Consider the following 17,466-nt stretch of genomic DNA (forward strand, 5'->3'; position numbering starts at 1 on the left):
TATGTGAGATGCAATGCAAAAGTTACTAAATCCAAATAAGATATGAACCTGCTCATTATTTGCAGCATTGAAGTAGTTTGTAGGCATCAACATTAAAAAGTATTTTCCACTTTCATAAGATTTATTTTCCATGAAAGTAAATTCTACAAAAGATTCTCCATCAAGTGGTATTTTCAGCACTAAGTAGGAGAATGATTTGATATATCTCAACATACTTTGTGAAGGATGGATTCAATAAATGTTTTTATATTTTGAAGTATGTTTTGGAGCATGAATTGGTAGAAAAGTTTCCAGATCTGCTACAAGTAATAAATTTTGAAAGCATTATTAGTGAATGAGTTTTAAGTTTGCTAGAAATGACAAATGTCTTTTTACCTAGCATGTAGTCCATGTATAAGAATTCTAGATCTATTTCTGCCAAAAGATACATGCTGTTAAATTTTGATGGCATTCATGGTTTTCCAAACCCTATGCCATATGATCTTAGAAATTATTTTCCTAAGTTCAATGGGAAACATGAAAATTCATATAGTCATCATATTCAGATGTTCTGTGATTTGATTGGTGATTTTGAGATTGCCCGCAAAGATGTACATATGAAGTTGTTTGTTCAAACTTTAGAAGGTGATGCTAGAGACTGGTTTTCCTTTCTATGGCATGTTCTATTTCATCTTGGGATGAATTAATTTCAGCCTTCATGAAGTAGTTTGAGGAAAGAGTAAGCATTTTTTATTATTTTGAGAAATTCTTGAAGATCCAAATCAGGAATGATGAATTAGTTCTTGAATTCATTATTAGATTTGCAAAAGTTGTAAATGAGATTCCTAAAAATGGTAAGTTGGATGATCAAATGTGTTTAGTGGTTTATCTTGATGCATTTGATAAGAAGATGAATTATCTATTAAAAGATAAAGAACCTAAGACTTTACATCAAGCACTCATAATAACAATAGAGATTGAAAATAACATAAAATACAGTTTAACTAGGAGTCATTTCTCTAGAAGTGTTTGCTAGCAAGATGAGGTTCAAAGAAGAAATCAATGTCGTGTAGAGTGTTCAGATTTAGATCAGCAAGTAGGTACCCCTATTGTGGTAATAAATTTTTTGAAAATTTAGAATTAAAGACATGTGCAAATGAAGTTTCTTGGTTTCAAAGGAGAGATGATTCTATTCTTGATAAACAAAGTGCAAATGTTTGTAGTATTTCAGTAGTGGATGATAAGGTGGATTCACTTGATCAGTTAGATATGCAAGAAATGATTTTAGTTATTCCTTCTCTTATTGATAGATTGCATTATGTTGAGAATATTATAAACTTTGAAGGTTAAAAATGTTCATCTTAGTATAAGGATGAAGAAGTTGAAATTCATGCTTCAAGTGATGAAGGTAAAGTTGCCAATTTGATATATTATGAAGAAGCATCATGTGAAGACAATGATGAGAGTGGTTACTCAAGTCAAGAAGCGGATAGTGATAATATATGTTCATCTTCATATGAGTATAATGCAAATTGGGAAGAAGAAAACAATGAAGAAAGTGAGTACTCTTATGCTAGTAAAGGTATGAGTTCTTTTTCTAAATCCGAAAGTGAAGTTCCATTTCAAAATTATGTAAATCAGCTTGAGGTTGAAAGTTGTGAAGAAGAGTTGTCTGCACAATATGAGGATAAGAAGATCATTCATAAGGATGAACTACCTAATTGTGCAGATAAATTTCATAAGGTTGCATGTAGTAGTAATCAAAAATTTACAAATGATCCTAATATTAATGCATCAACACCTATTGGTAAGATGAAAGATGATTTTTTAGCAAGACTTTCAAGCATCTTGATGAAGACAATGAAAGTAATGTTGACTTATATTCTACATGTTTTGTTGATGGAGTGGATGGTATATCTTCATGTAATGATTCTAATTTCTCTTCTTCATATGTTAAAATTCTCCATTATAGTGATGTTAGAAATGGTTTCAAAGTTTTCCTGAATCCTTTATATGGTGAAGAGTTTGATATTGATTAGTGCATCACTTGTCATAATGTCTACAAAGGAGCTTTGGATGGAGTTATCAACCCACTTTTTGAAGAGCATATGAAATATTTAGATTTAGTTGAGGATGATCTTGATGATGATACATTGTCTTACTACTATAAGAGATTAGATTTCTTTTCTTCTAGATATGATAGTGAAAGTGATGATGAGATTTCATCTCATGATGTTGGTAACAAGCTATTTGATGAAGTTGTTATTGAAGATCAACATGCACCTTGCACCAAATTTTATGGTGAATACTCTAATGTGATGGCTAATCAATTTTTTGATTTCAAAGAGTCATTAGAAGATCTTAGATTAGTTTTAGATGTTGACATTGATGATATTTGTGAGTATGAGTCTAATTTCTCATTCAAATACCATTTGGTTATACATAAGGATACACAATTTCAAGGTATGTGTGATTTTTTTCCCCATGTTGAATATGAAGCTTTCATGTTCAAGATTGATAGCATGCCTGATTCATTAAATGAAGGGGAATTTCAGTTTGAGTTTGATATTTTTGAGCATGCTGATCAGAACTTTCATAATGAGAAAGTTGTAGAGAGTGATCATAGCTTTTATATGCATTATGAAAGTGAAGGTTTAGATTCTATTTTTCCAAGTGAGTTGATTCGCAATGCTAAATCTGATTAGTAAAACTAATAGAAATCATGTTTCCAACTTACCTCATTAAATTTTAGATGAGAATCAAATATATGATAGAGGTAAATGATTTTGTTGAAGTTCGGTGGCCCAAGGCCATTATTTGTACAGTCTAGGAGTAGTTGTTTCTTGCTTTCAATAAAGTTGTTCGAAGGAAATTTTTGTTGTCAAGTCTGTGGTCTACTTCTCCTAGAGATCTAAATCCTTTCCATGCCTACAAGGGACATGAATCCCTAGATAGAGCCACTATCGGGACTCAAAATTGAAGCCCTGATTTTGAGTACCATTGATGTGATCAAGCCCTATAAATGCTTTTTAATGCATGTGTACCCGGCTATCCTTTCAAGGCCTAAGAGGTGTTTAATGTTTCTAACACCTTGCATTCAGTATGTCCATGCATTCCATGAAGATAAATTTCCATTCTGATTCATTTTGTGAAGTTATGTTTTGAGTAATGTCCAAATCTGCATTTTCATGTTTTAAACAACAATAGGAGGCCTAGTTTGCATCTAAATATCTTGCACCCAATAATGTTTCATGACTCACTACTTTGGGAGTGTTTAGTATCAATACCAAAGAACCTATATTTCATAGTTTGAGTCATTTTGATATGTTTTGACTAGGTTTTGAATCCCTCAACCTCGGTCATTTATTATTGTTGTGCTGATGCAAATTGCTCAAAATTCTAGAAGGCCCTATTTTACTTGTAATGACTTTGACCCAAGTGACCAAAATGAAAAGATTCCTTTTGCATTGTATTATAACGCTTAGATACTTGCTATGTTTCAATTTTTAGCTTATGAAAAATCCATTTAATCAGTTTTCAAACATGATTCCAAAAGTAATTTGTAAAGTTTTACTAGTGGCATAAAGTGCAGATTGGTCGGTAACCCTATTTGTGATGTTATATTATTGAATCCATAATAGGTGAGATCAAATGGATTGTACCATTGTGTTCTACTCTAATTTTATTTAAGTGTGCCAATTTGCAAATCATGACAAATCCATCTACACACTTTCCCAGGTCCATTCCATTTGCAAAAACTCACCTTTCTACCAATGTTTCAATCTACAAATTTTGAGTAGCCCACTTTGACCATTCCCCAAATGCATCCAGTTACTTGTCATGAGCCCTAATTGAATATTTATATTTTCATCATGATAGTGAACCAATTTCCCAATTTTTGTTTCCCCAAGTGTTAGTTTGCCCTATTTTTAAAGCCAAATCGAAACATGTTTTGTTGTTTTCTAACATGTTTGCATGCAGGTAGTTCTGAGAGGGAAACTTTGATAGTCAATATCTTTTGACTAATAATTAATCATGAGATAAGGTTTGAAAAGGTAAAAGTATATAGAACATAGAATCAATATGTTTGATTGTAGATCTCAGTTAGGTGTTTTTATCAATTTTTTAAAGCTGGTCAAAGGACCCCTTAGCAAGAAATTGATAAGTTGCAGACAAGTTGTAAATTGTGGTTCAATTATTAATTTTGATCTTGATTAGAACTAGACGATTCAATAGGCCACTATGAGATGTTAGTTGTTCAAAAAGAAAAAAGAAAAAATTAGCTGGACCCACTTTGGGGCCCAACTAATCCCATTAGATTGATAAGGCATTGGGTTATAAAGGATGTTTTAAAAAAGAGGGGGAAGTAATGATATTTTAAAATTATTACAAAGATGATTTTTGGTTGAGAATGGCATTAAGGATCAATTTGAAGACCATTTTCCACTTTTTAATTCCAAATATTGTAAGAGGTTATCCTTGATCCTATAAGAAGTTTGAAGTTGTGGATGCCAAGATGACTTTTCAATTTGAAAGTGGTATGTGAAATCATGGGAAATGAGAAAAAGTACATTTAAGAATCCTTTGAGTACAAGTAATCTCCTAAAACCAATCCTTGCCTTGTTTGTGAATCTTGGTGGTGGAGACAATGGAGGTTGTTATAGCTATAACAGGTATCCTTTCACTCCAAATGTGGGACTAGAATATACCATATATCTAGTTAGTTTAAAGAAATTACAAAATGAGTATCCAAATATTCTTTTTCTCACAAGTGAGCATTGTTTTATTTCCCCAAACTTATGCTTCATAACCTAGGTTGAGGGTAACTCAATAAAATCGAGATCAAATGGCATGAGGACTTGGTAGATAAATAGAAAGAGCACATTTCAATAGTTTGAAGTAAATTTTGGAGCTTACCTTCATGGATATACAAGAGGAACAAGTTGCTTGTGCCTAACATTATAATAGACCACTTAGAATGGATGATTCATTGGAAAAAAGCCATTGAAAATTAGGGGATACACATGTGTTGGAGTTCCATGCAAAAGTAGAAGATCATGCCATAAAGGGATATTGTTCACCATGTCCTTTCCCATGACATCAATGAAAAACCATTTTCAAACCCTTCTTTATACGGTGGCAGTCCATCCATGCTATAATTGCATTTTGGTTTCAGAATAGAAGGAAGATGTTGAGCATCACAGATTGGGATTCCTTACTAAATTTGAAGTGCATGGTCTCTTGTGTTAAAGGACATGCACTTTTCAAGAATTTTATTTGGTCTTGGTCCTAGACATATTGTAGAGAAACCAAAAATAAGTGAGGGAAATGCTCAAGTGGATCCATACTAGACATCATTTGCAGAGGAGTAGTGAAGCTAGATTTAATTCAACAACTACAAGTAAAGATATAACTGGCAATGGAGGCATCTCAAGATTATTTGGAGGAAGAAGTTATGTAACCAGTAGTTTAAAAAAAAAACATATTGAGGAATATGTTGGCGCTCAAAATTGTAGCCTTGATTTTGAGCACCGTTGAGAAAATCAAGCCTCATAAATGCTTTTTGATGAGTGTGTACTCGATTGTACTTTGAGCCCCATGATTTGTTTAATGCTTCTAGCACCCTCCATTCAGCATATCCACATGTTCCATAATGATAAACTGTCATTTTGAGCCATTTCGTGAAGTCCCATTTTGAGCATTTGTCAAATCTGCATTTTCACCAAAGTCTCAAATAGTGACAGGAGGCCATGTTTGCATCTGAATATCTTGTGCCCAGTTTCATGACTCGCCACTTTGGGAGTGTCTACTGTCCATACCTAAGAGCCTATATTTTAGCTTTCAAGTCATTTCAAGTATGTTTGCGTAGGTTTTGAATTGCTCAAATTTGGTTAATTATCAATGTCATGCTGATATGAATTGCACATAATTCTGGAAGGCCCTATTTGACTTGTTATAACTTTGACCCAGTTGACCAAAATGCTAAAATTCTTTTTATGTTGCATTTTTGAGGTTAGAGAATTATTAAGTTTCAATTTTGAGCTTATGATGAATCTATTTGATTAGTTTCCAAACATGATTCCAAATGCAATTTCTAGCTTTTTACTGGTATCAGCATTTGTAGATTTGTCAGAAGCCCTGTTCGTGATGTTATAACTTGAAATCTATGATAGATGAGATCAAATGGATTGTACCGCTATGTTGTACTCCAAAAATACTTTAAGTATTTCAATTTTCAAATCTTGACAAATTCGTTTGCACACCTTTCCAGGTCCATTCTATTTGCAAAAATCACTTTTCTGCCATTGTTTCCAGTTTGCAAATTTGAGTAGCCCAATTTGACCACTCACCATTTACACCATGTTATTCGTCATGAACCCAAATTGTAGATCCATATTCTCCTTGTGATAGTGAACCGATACGCCAATTTTTGTCTTCCCAAGTGTTAGTTTGCCCAATTTTCGAAGCAGATTCCAAACACAATTGATTGTTTTCTAACTTGTTTTCTTGTAGGTAGTTCTGAGAGGGAAACTTTGACTGTCAATATCTTTTGACCCCAAATTTTTCATGAGATGAGATTTGACATGGTACAGGTATACATAACAAAGATTCAATGTGCCAGTTTTCGAAGCCTGATCAGGTGTTCTGGTCAATTTTTTAAAATGATCAAAGGACCCTCTAGTATTAAATTGACAGTTTGCAAATTATGTAAAATGAGCTTCAAATCGATTGTTTAGCAGTTAAATTTGATTTTGATCAGCATCAGATGAGGAGTAGATCAATTTGAGATAATCAATTGTTCAGAAATGAATTTTTTTTTAGCCGAACCCACTTTGGGGCCCAAATAATTTGTGCCAGATTAATAAGATGAGGAGTGAATTGCTTAATAATGAATTCTAGAGAAAGGATGGGGCACCTAATGGCCAAACCTTTTGCAGAAGCATGTCCCATCTAGTTCAAACAATAGAACACAAAAAGATTCTAAGATTTTCTATGGCAAAGATTCATATTATGTGCTCTTTAGGCTACATCAAACATTGTATGAGAAAATTCTTTCAGCAAAGACCAAATCCTCCATGCTTCACACAATGACAAGTTAGGTGTCCAATCTTCTTCCTCTTCCACTTTTGGAGATAATGGTAGCCAAAAGTCAAAAGAAGTTGCTGCCATTTCTCAATTGCACTTGAATTATGAGCAAATTATATGAATGGAAATGAACAAATCACTAGCGATAGCCCAACGCACATACAAGATTTGTGAAGAGAGATTTGTAGATGCCAAGGAAAAGGAATGCCTTTTCCAAAGCTAGAACATCTTATTGTTGAAGAGTCCTGGTTGGATGCACTTCTAAGTGAATTTCAAAAACTGTACATGCAAAAGCTTTCAGAATTTGTGACACATAAATATAGAGGAAGTATTCCCATTTATTCACCTCATGCTATTGTATTCAATGCCCTAAACTCATCCCCATTTGACAAAGTGAAGGTTTTCATTATTGGTCAAGATCCTTACCATGGTCCAGGCCAAGAAATGGGGTTTTGCTTATCTATTCCAAATGGTATCAAAATACCTCCAAACTTAGTAAATATATTTAAAGAGATCCAACCCTGTACATGGAAACTGGGAGAGGTGGGCTATGCTTGGTGTTCTTTTGCTCAATACTCTACTCACTGTGCAAGCACATCAAGCAAACCCACACTTTTTAAAAAAGGAGCTCATGCCAATAAACAAGGAAATGAGCAATAGAGAAGCCACCAACTAAAGCCATAAAGACCTTGTGGCAAGAAAGGAGCACATGCATAAAAATGAAGGTGCCACAGTTTTAAGTAGAGCAGTTGGCAGCTAAGAAATAGAGACCCCACACGGCATGAAGGTGAAGGAAAGTAGCAGCCAAATGTAACAAAGGATATAGATGCCATTAAAGAAGATAATGACTAGGCAATTGCAGCCTACACCAAAGAGGAAGGTGCCAATAAACTTTAAAGAAATACCAACCCATGAAGATGAGTAGGCAGCATGGTTAGAAGAATAGAGTCCCACATTTTTGGAGTAGGGGCCAGTTAAGCAAGAACTACAAGTTCCAAAATGCCCATGCAAGGCATGCATAAGGGAAGACTTAGCACCAAACAGGTCCACGTGGGGAAAAGGAGATAGCTTTGCATAGGAGAATGACACCCAAAACAAGTCACATCTTCACACCAACAAAAGAGACATTTGTAGGCAAAAGTGGATTTGAATGCTTTATCCCACATGTGTTGTGGTGGAAGAACTTATGTTTTTTAAATAGTATTGTACTCAATATGCATAATTTCCAAAGACAAAGGCTTTTGGAAGCTACATGCTATGTGGGGCCCTGTACACATCTTGGACATGAAGGATAGTTAGAGGCGAATAAGATGAAATTTTGAACAAATGTACACACAAAACAAGGTGACATTAGCATATTTCAAACTTGCCAAAAAAGTCCAAAATCTGGCGATTCACTATATTGCTACAAGAAAATGGCGAGTTTTTCCAGTAGCGACATAGCACATTGTCGAAAAACCTCAAAATCTAGTAGGGGTTGTTGTGGGTCCTGCATGTAGTTGTAGGTAATGAATAACTGAGTGACAAGTGGCACCTGATAGTGGGTATAGAATGACTAAGCAATGATGTGGAGCTCTAAACCAACCATAAGGTGCCATGTCCCACAAACCAATGCATTCGATGATGTGGTCAGTTCAAGCGACGGTGCATGAGATCACAACATGTGGTAGCTCATGTGGTTCTTGCTATGTCGCTAAGGGAAAGATGCACGATGGTTACAATAGTGACATAGCAAGTATGTCGTGGCATCCATGTGGCATGCTGATGTGGAAGCAAGCAGGATAGATAATGTGGTGACATGTGGCACCTAGCTATACAAGCCCGAGCCAAACACATGCAGATGATGGTCAAACCAAGTTTGACCCGGATGGAATCTGTAAGGGAAATTTCAAAAGGTTTTAAATTTTTTTATTTTTTTTAGACTTTTCCTCTGAGATCATGTGCAATCATCAAATTTTAAATAATGTCTGATTTATCATATAGTTTAAACTTTGGGAGAAGTTTAAATTTTTGCAAAATGTGTGCAAAGCCATGAGACAAAGACCTAATTTTCAAATGGCCATAACTAGAGAAATTTTTATCCAAAATGGGCACTCCAATATACCACTGAAACTGGAATGATCTAATTTTTCCATTTTTGAATTCAATTTTTGCACAGCTATTCATCTGTTTGAGTTACAAGCTAATTTGTGATTCCTGAGGCATTCTCAACATACTAGGCAAAACTTGTCATTGATCATCAGAATTGGTTAGAGGGCAGTTATGAAGACTAGTTAAAGCTAGAATGTGGAGAAAAAAATTTGAGAAGATTGTATTGTATTTTGGAGGCCTTTTTAACTAATTTTTGACTTTGCCTTATTTTGAGATTTGGCATCAAAAGCGGTTATTATTCTATCAAGTTTTTGAGATATTTTATGCTTTTGACAACCAAAATGGTTAAGGATTTGATTCACCCGTTGAAGAGAGAGATTAGAGAGAGTCTTTTCATGTCAAAGAGAGGGAATTTCAAGTGGACACATGTTAGATGTAGAGAAAATCTGAGAATCCCTTCCTCTATATCATTCTCATTTTTTCTCATTGTACATGTTCCGGTTTGTTAGAGAAAATTTTCTCATGGCTATGTTACCAGGTTTTGGTTCCAGTCTTGATGTATTCCCAATACTATGACACCATTCTTCCAACATAATTCTCTTGTATGAATAGCATTAGGAAGGATAATATAAATAGTTCATATCTATTAGGTTTTTCTATGTTTTCATTTCATGCATATGAATGTATTATTTCAAGGAAATTAATACAAAGAATAGCAGGTTGAGTTTCATCTTGAATCTTGTCTCCTTTGTTAGTGATCTTCAATGTTTTATAATCTTTGAAAAAGAGCTTAGGTTGTAGTTGCAGTCCCTTAAGGATGTATGTTATTTCATTGTTTCTTATTACTCAAGGGGTTATGTAAATGTTTTAGGGAAATCAACAGTGTTGCAAGTTTATTGATTGGGATATCATGTAAGAATGAGATCTAGATTGAACATGGATGTCTATTTATAAGGTGAATAAATAGATCATTTATCTAAATATATAAATAAGTATCAAGTATCCATATGTATGCATTTAATTCATGGATTTTCCCAATGGATTAGGCACTAGTCAGTTATAGGATCATTAAGTCTTACTCCTACACAAATGAGGGTTTGTTGAATTCAACATCATTAATCAAACACTTTTCCCTTTCATGTTGAAGAACCTAAATGTGATGCCCTCACTTAGCTTATGAACTCCATGGTTTTGTATCTAGCTACTACAAATTTATGTCATTTCGTAAGTCTTAGGAGATATAAGGACTTTTTTCTGCTTAATAGATTCAGGGATATGTCTTTGCACTAGTACCATATTGATTGAATATGAGGTCCACCTGCCTAAGTTTCATAGAGCCTGAAGTGTAGAAGGGTCAAGCCTTATAGTTTTCCTAGTGTCTAAAATGAAATGTTAAAGGTGGGAGTTAGCTGCCCCTAGATGTGTCATATTCTCATCAAGGTAATTGGAAACCTACAATGTTTTCAAACTCCAAAAAAATGGCGACTCTATTGGGGAGTCTATGAAAGAATTCATTGATAAGGAGCTTGAAAATATCTGATATGTTGTGCATATTCAGTTTTGTATGCAAGGTTTTTTGTTCCCCAATTAAGTTTTATCCATCACATTAGTATTTTTCAAGGTTGAATACAGATTGTGTCAACTAAGTTTTATTTTCAGTCAATTCAGCTAGTTTTGGTTTTCAAAATACTATTGTAAATTCATATTCAAATTTATTTTAAAGTGATTTATTTCTTCCAAGTGTTTGAATATTTGCAAAGTGCTATAAGTTCAAAATTTAGTTTAGATCTATCATGTTATAAGTCATATTTTTAAAATCTTTCTCACAATTGTGAGTGGTGACTCTCTAAAGGATCTTTGTACCAGTGTAGATCAGTTATATATAAATGTTTTCAAAGAGTTTTCAGCTTGGTAATGCAGATCTGAAAGTTAAGTTTTAGACAAGAAGAGAGATATATGAATTTCTGACCGATAAGTTTTAAAGTGTTGATTGATTTTTTGTCATAAGAAATTTGAATTGTTAAAGTGAATCATAGCAGTGATTTCATTTCATTCTCCACAAGGAGATGGCAGCTCTATAAGGATTTGATTAGTAGTGTAAGGAAATAAGATTAGCACTAGGCCAATCAATAGATCAATGTTTTCATGCAACAACACTAAAGGTATTTTTATATTTTCATGTGATTCCTTTTCCTTGAAAGTGAGTTCTACGTATGTGTTCTCCGTCAAGTGAAGTTTCAACACTAAGAAGAGGAGAATAGTTTAAAAGGTTTTATACACTTCGTTGGATCGAGTTTCAGCTATTGTTTTTAAAGTTGTGTGAAGTGTTTGAAGTGATTCATGGGTAGAAGGGTATAGATCTACTGCAAATTACAAATTAGATTTATTATGGGTGAATGAGTTTCATAACTTTGAAGAATGTCAATTTTCATTTCATCTAGTATGCAACCGATTATTGAAATTCTAGATCTATTTCTACCAAGAGATAAATGCCATTAAATTTAAATGGTATTCATGGTTTCCCGAATCTCATTCCTAATGATATTAGAAATAAATTGCCTAAGTTTAGTGGGAACCATCTTGTTTTAGCTAGTCATCATGTTGAATTGTTTAGTGATTTGATGGGTGACTATGAGATTTCTCATGAGGATGTGCACATGAAACTATTTGTTCAAACCTTAGAAGGTGATGCTAGAGACTAGTTTTCTTATCTACCATTGTGTTTCATTTCATCTTGGGGTAAGTTGTATTTTTCCTTCATGGAGCAATTTGCAGAAAGAGTAAGCATATTTGATTCTTATGGTATGTTCTTGAAGATTCATGTTGAGAATGGTGAACTTGTTCCTCAATTTAACATCAGATTTGCAAGAATTTTGAATGAAATCCCTAAGAGTTATAGACCTAATGATCAAATGTGTTTATCTATTTACTTTGATGCATTTGACAAGAAAATGAACTATCTACTAAGGGATAAAGAACCATGGACATTATATCAGGCTTTTATGACTGCAAGGGATATTGAAAATAATTTGAAATATGGATTGACTAGAAGTCATTTTGCTAAAAATGTGTGTCGGCATAGTATATCTGAAAGAAAGGATGAAGGTGGTATTGATGCTTCAATTTCAAATTAGAATATCAACACCCCTACTATAAGTTTTAATCAGATTGAAAATTCAGATTAGGACGTATGTATAAGGAAATTTAGTTCGGTTACAAATAAAGATACATATATTTTTGATGCCATAGTAGTAAGATGTATTTCAGACTGTGATAAAAATGAGCAAAGTGTTGATATTGTAGATCAAGGATTAGCTACATTAGTCAGTTCTTGTAATGCTGATTATGCACCTAATGATGTTGCTAATGAAATTGCTGCACCTAGATCTTAGTCTTGTGCAAGTGAGGAGGCTGAAATTTATCTCTCTGATCCATAGTTTGATGTTGTTGATCCGACATGGCATGGAGAGATAACACATGATGAAGAATGTAAGTCACATTCATCTCAATTTCAATCAAAAGAACAAAGTGCATATATTTCAAATGTTTCAACAGTAGATGGTAATATGGATTCACTTGATTAGTCAGATATGCAAGAAATGATTTATCTTATTCATAGATTACATCATGTTGAAAGTGTTATTAAATCTGAATTTGAAAGACATTCATCTCAACGTGAGTATGAAGAAGCTAAAAGTCATGTTTCAAGTGATGACAATAAAGTTTCTCATCTAATGTATTATCAAGAGGCATCATATGAAGGAGATGATGAGAGTGGTTACTTGAATCAAAGTGAGGAAAATGATACTACATGTTCAACTTCATATGATTCTGATACTGATTGGGAAGAAGAAAGCAATGCTGGAAGTGAACATTCATCCGAAGGTTAAGGTATGACTTCTTTTTTTGAATCTGAAAAGGAAAGTGCATCTCAGTTTTTGTGTCATACAAATTAGTTAACCAATGAAGAATTTGAGAATGATTTTTCCTTAAGGTATGAAGATAAATAAATGTTGAATCCAGTTAATGTTAATAAATTTGAATAAGAAGATTTTAGTGAAGAGTTGCCAAGTGTTCCTACATTAGACAATAAATTTCCAAGATGTAGAGAGGGGTTTAGGAATGATTGATGGTTTTTTCATAATGGTTATCCTAAACAAGATAATGAAGAGAATTCACTTATGGACACTATATGTTTGATAGAAGAAATAGCAAGTGATTCTTCATATAGTTTCACATTTTCTTCATATGCTAAATTTCTCTATGAGGATGAAGTGGGTAATGATTTTAAATTATATAATAATTTTTTATATAATGAAGGCTGTGATGATGAGAAACCAATGTTTTTTCCAAATGTTCAAAGAGGATCCTTGTATGGAGTTATCAAACCTTTGTTTGAAGAAGACGTGGAGGTTTGAGATTTAGCTGGGTTAGATGCAAATGGTGATACACTATCATACTTCTGTAACAACTTAGAAAATTCCTCGTCCATCTGTGATGTTGAATTCTCTAATAATGTTTCATTTTGCAAGCTTGAAGATGAGGTGTTTGATGGAGTTTCCTTTGAAGAAAAACTGACACTTCATAGTAAGTTTTATGATGATACAAATAAGGTAAAAACTAATCAACATTTCAATTGTGAAGATACATCAGGTGGTTATGAAGTAATTTCAGATTTTGATGATGATGTTATGTGTGAATATAAATCTGATTGCTCATTTGAAATTCAGTCGGCAACACTTGAGGAGATGCAAGGTCAAGGTGAGTTGAAGATTCATGATATATATAACTCTTTCTATAAAGTTGAATATGGGCACTTTGTGTTTCTGGTAGACAAGATGCATGAATCAGTTAGTAGGGATGATTTTTAGTTTGATGTTGGCATTCATGAGCATGTTGGTTTTATCTTTCATAGTGAGCAAGAGGTTGAAGTTTTGCCAAGTTTTCATAAGCACTATGAAAGTGATGATGATAATTTTGTTTTACCTAATGAGCTGATTGCTAATGTTGATGTGTTTGGTGAAGCAAATATAGATTAAATTTTTAGTTTACCTCATAATTAAAGGAATGAGAATCATATTTTTGAAGGAGGTAAAGGTCATGAGAAAGTTTGGTGGCTGGGGGTCATCATGTGTACATAGTAGTGGTAGTTGTTTCCTATTTACAATAAAGTTGTTGGAGAGAAGTTTTGTTATTTTGTGAATGGTTTGCTTCTTCCAGAGAACCATGCTCGAAAGGGACATGCATCCCTAGATAGAGCCGTTGTTGGCACTCAAAATTGTAGCCTCAATTTTAAGCACCATTGAGAAAATCAAGCCTTATAAGTGCTTTTTGATCAGTGTGTACCCGACTAAACCTTTGAGCCCCATGAGTTGTTTAATGCTTCTATCACCCTCCATTCAGCATATCTACATGTTCCATAATGATAAATTATCATTTTGAGCCATTTCGTGAAGTCCCATTTTGAGCATTTGTCAAATTTACATTTTCACCAGTGTCAAATAGCGATAGGAGGCCATGTTTGCATCTGAATATCTCATACCCAGTATTGTTTCATGACTTGCCACTTTGGGAGTGTCTAGTGTCCATACTTGAGAGCCTATGTTTTATATTTTGAGTTATTTTGAGTTCATTTGCCTAGGTTTTGAAACCCTCAAAGTTGGTCAGTTATCAATGTCATGCTAATATGAATTGCACATAATTCTAGAAGGCCCTGTTTGATGTGATATAACTTTGACCCAGTTGCCCAAAATGCTAAAATTGCTTTTTAGTTGCATTTTTGAGGTCAGAGGATTTTTATGTTTCAATTTTGAGCAAATGATGAATCTGTTTCATTAGTTTCAAAACACGATTCCAAATGAAATTTCTAGCTTTTTACTAGTGTCAACATTTGCAGATTTGTAGGAATCCCTATTCGTGATGTTATAACTTGAAATCTGTGATAGATGAGATCAAATGGATAGTACCACTATGTTGTTCTCCAAAAATACTTTAAGTGTGTCAATTTTCAAATCTTGACAAATTCGTTTAAACACTTTTCCAGGTCCATTCCGTTTGCAAAAATCACTTTTCTGCCATTGTTTCCAGTTTGCAAATTTGAGTAGCCCAATTTGATCACTCATCATTTACACCATGTTATTCATCATGAGGCCAAATTGTAGATCCATATTCTCCTCGTGACAGTGAACCGATGCTCAGTTTTTCATCTTCTCAAGTATTAATTTGCCCAGTTTTTGAAGCCGATTCCAATTGCAACTTATTATTTTGTAACTTATTTTCTTGTAGGCAGTTTTGAGAGGGCAACTTTAACGGTCATTATCTTTTAACCCCAAATTTTTCATGAGATGAGTTTGACATGGTACAAGTATGTAGAACATAGATTTAGTGTGCTAGTTTTTAGAGCTTGATCAAGTATTCTGGTCAATTTGTTAAAACGGTCAAAGGACCCTTTGGTATTAAATTGACAATTTACAGATTATGAAAAATGAGCTTCAAATCGATTGTTTAGCAGTTAAATTTGATTTTGGTCAACATTAGATGAGGAGTAGAACAATTTGAGATAGTCAGTTGTTTGGAAATGAATTTTTTTTAGCCAAACCCACTTTGGAGCCCAACTAATTTGTGCCAGATTAATAAGATGAGGAGTGAATTTCTTAATAATGAATTCTAGAGAAAGGATGGGGTACCTAATGACCAAAACTTTTGTAAAAGCATGTGCCATCTAGTTCAAACAATAGAGCACAAAAAGATTCTAATATTTTATATGGCAATGATTCATATTATGTGCTCTTTAGGCTACATCAGACATTGTATGAGAAAATTCTTTCAGCAAAGACAAAATCCTCCATGCTTCACACAATGACAAGGCAGGTGTCTAATCTTCTTCCTCTTCCACTTTTTGAGATAATGGTAGCCAAAAATCAAAAGAAACTGCTACCAGTGCTCAACAACAATTGAATTCTGAGAAAATTAAATGAATGGAAATGAACAAATCACTAGCAAGAGCCAAGCACACGTGCAAGATTTGTGAAGAGAGAGTTGCAAATTCGAAGGTAAAAGGAATGCCTTTTCTAAAGCTAGAAGATCTTATTGCTGAAGAGTCTTGGTTGGATGCACTTCCAAGTGAATTTCAAAAATCGTAGATGCAAAAGCTTTCAAAATTTGTGGCACAAGAATCTAGAGGAAGTATTCCTATTTATCCAGCTCCTGCTCTTGTATTCAATGCCTTGAACTCATGCCCATTTGACAAAGTAAAGGTTGTCATTATTGGTCAAGATCCTTACCATGGTCCAGGCCCAACAATGGGGCTTTGCTTCTTTGTTCCAAATGGTATCAAAATACCTCCAAGCTTAGTAAATATATTTAAAGAGATCCAACCCTTCACATGGAAAGTTGGAGAGATGGGCTATGGAAGGTGTTCTTTTGCTCAATACTATGCTCATTGTGCAAGCACATCAAGCAAACCCATGCTTTTAAAAAAAGGAGCTCACACCAATAAACAAGGTAGTGAGCAATAGAGAAGCTGCTAGCTAAAGCCATAAAGACCTTGTGGCAAGAAAAGAGCATACACATAAAAATAAAGGTGCCACAATTTTAAGCAGAGCAGCTAGCAGCTAAGAAACAGAGACCCCACGTGGCATGAAGTTGAAGGAAAGTAGCAGCCCAATGTAACAATGGCAACACAGGCCATTAAAGAAGACAATGAGTGAGTAGTTACAGCCTACACCAAAGAGGAAGGTGCTAATAAAGTTTAAAGAAATACCAACCCATGAAGAGGAGCAGGTAGCATGGTTAGAAGAATAGAGCCCAACTTTTTTGGAGCAGGGGCTGGTTAAGGAAGAATTGCAAGTTTCAAAATGCCCATGCAAGGCATGCATAAGGGAAGACTTAGCACCAAATAGGTCCACGTGGGGCAAAGGAGAGAGCTCAGTGTAGGAGAATGATGCCCAAATCAAGTCCCATCTTCATGCCAACAAAGGAGACATGTGCAGGCAAAAGGGGATTTGAATGCTTTATCCCACATGCATTGTGGTGGATGAACTTTTGGTTTTTAAATAGTATTGCACTCAATATGCATAATGTCCAAAGACAAATTGTTTTGGAAGTCTCATGCTATGTGGGGCCCCATACTTGACTTGGACATGTAGGACAACTGGAGGTGAATAAGATGAAATTTTGAACAAATTTACACTCAAAACAAGGTGACATTAGCATATTCAAACTTGTCGAAAAAGTCCAAAATTTGGCAATTCACTATATCACTACTAGAAAATGGTGAGGTTTTCTAATAGCAACATAGCAAATTGTCAA

At 34.2% G+C, this 17,466-nt stretch overlaps 2 pseudogenes; both read left to right on the forward strand.

The window, feature by feature from the left end:
- Positions 1–7,186: 7,186 nt before the first annotated feature.
- LOC149570609 (uracil-DNA glycosylase, mitochondrial pseudogene) lies at positions 7,187–7,741 on the forward strand (annotated as a pseudogene).
- Positions 7,742–16,133: 8,392 nt separating this feature from the next.
- LOC149570610 (uracil-DNA glycosylase, mitochondrial pseudogene) lies at positions 16,134–16,632 on the forward strand (annotated as a pseudogene).
- The last annotated feature ends 834 nt before the right edge of the window (positions 16,633–17,466 follow it).

This window comes from Cupressus sempervirens, chromosome 3 (genome assembly GCF_028749045.1).
Source record: "Cupressus sempervirens isolate cs-2001-9-10 chromosome 3, ASM2874904v1, whole genome shotgun sequence".
Taxonomy (NCBI): Eukaryota; Viridiplantae; Streptophyta; class Pinopsida; order Cupressales; family Cupressaceae; genus Cupressus; species Cupressus sempervirens.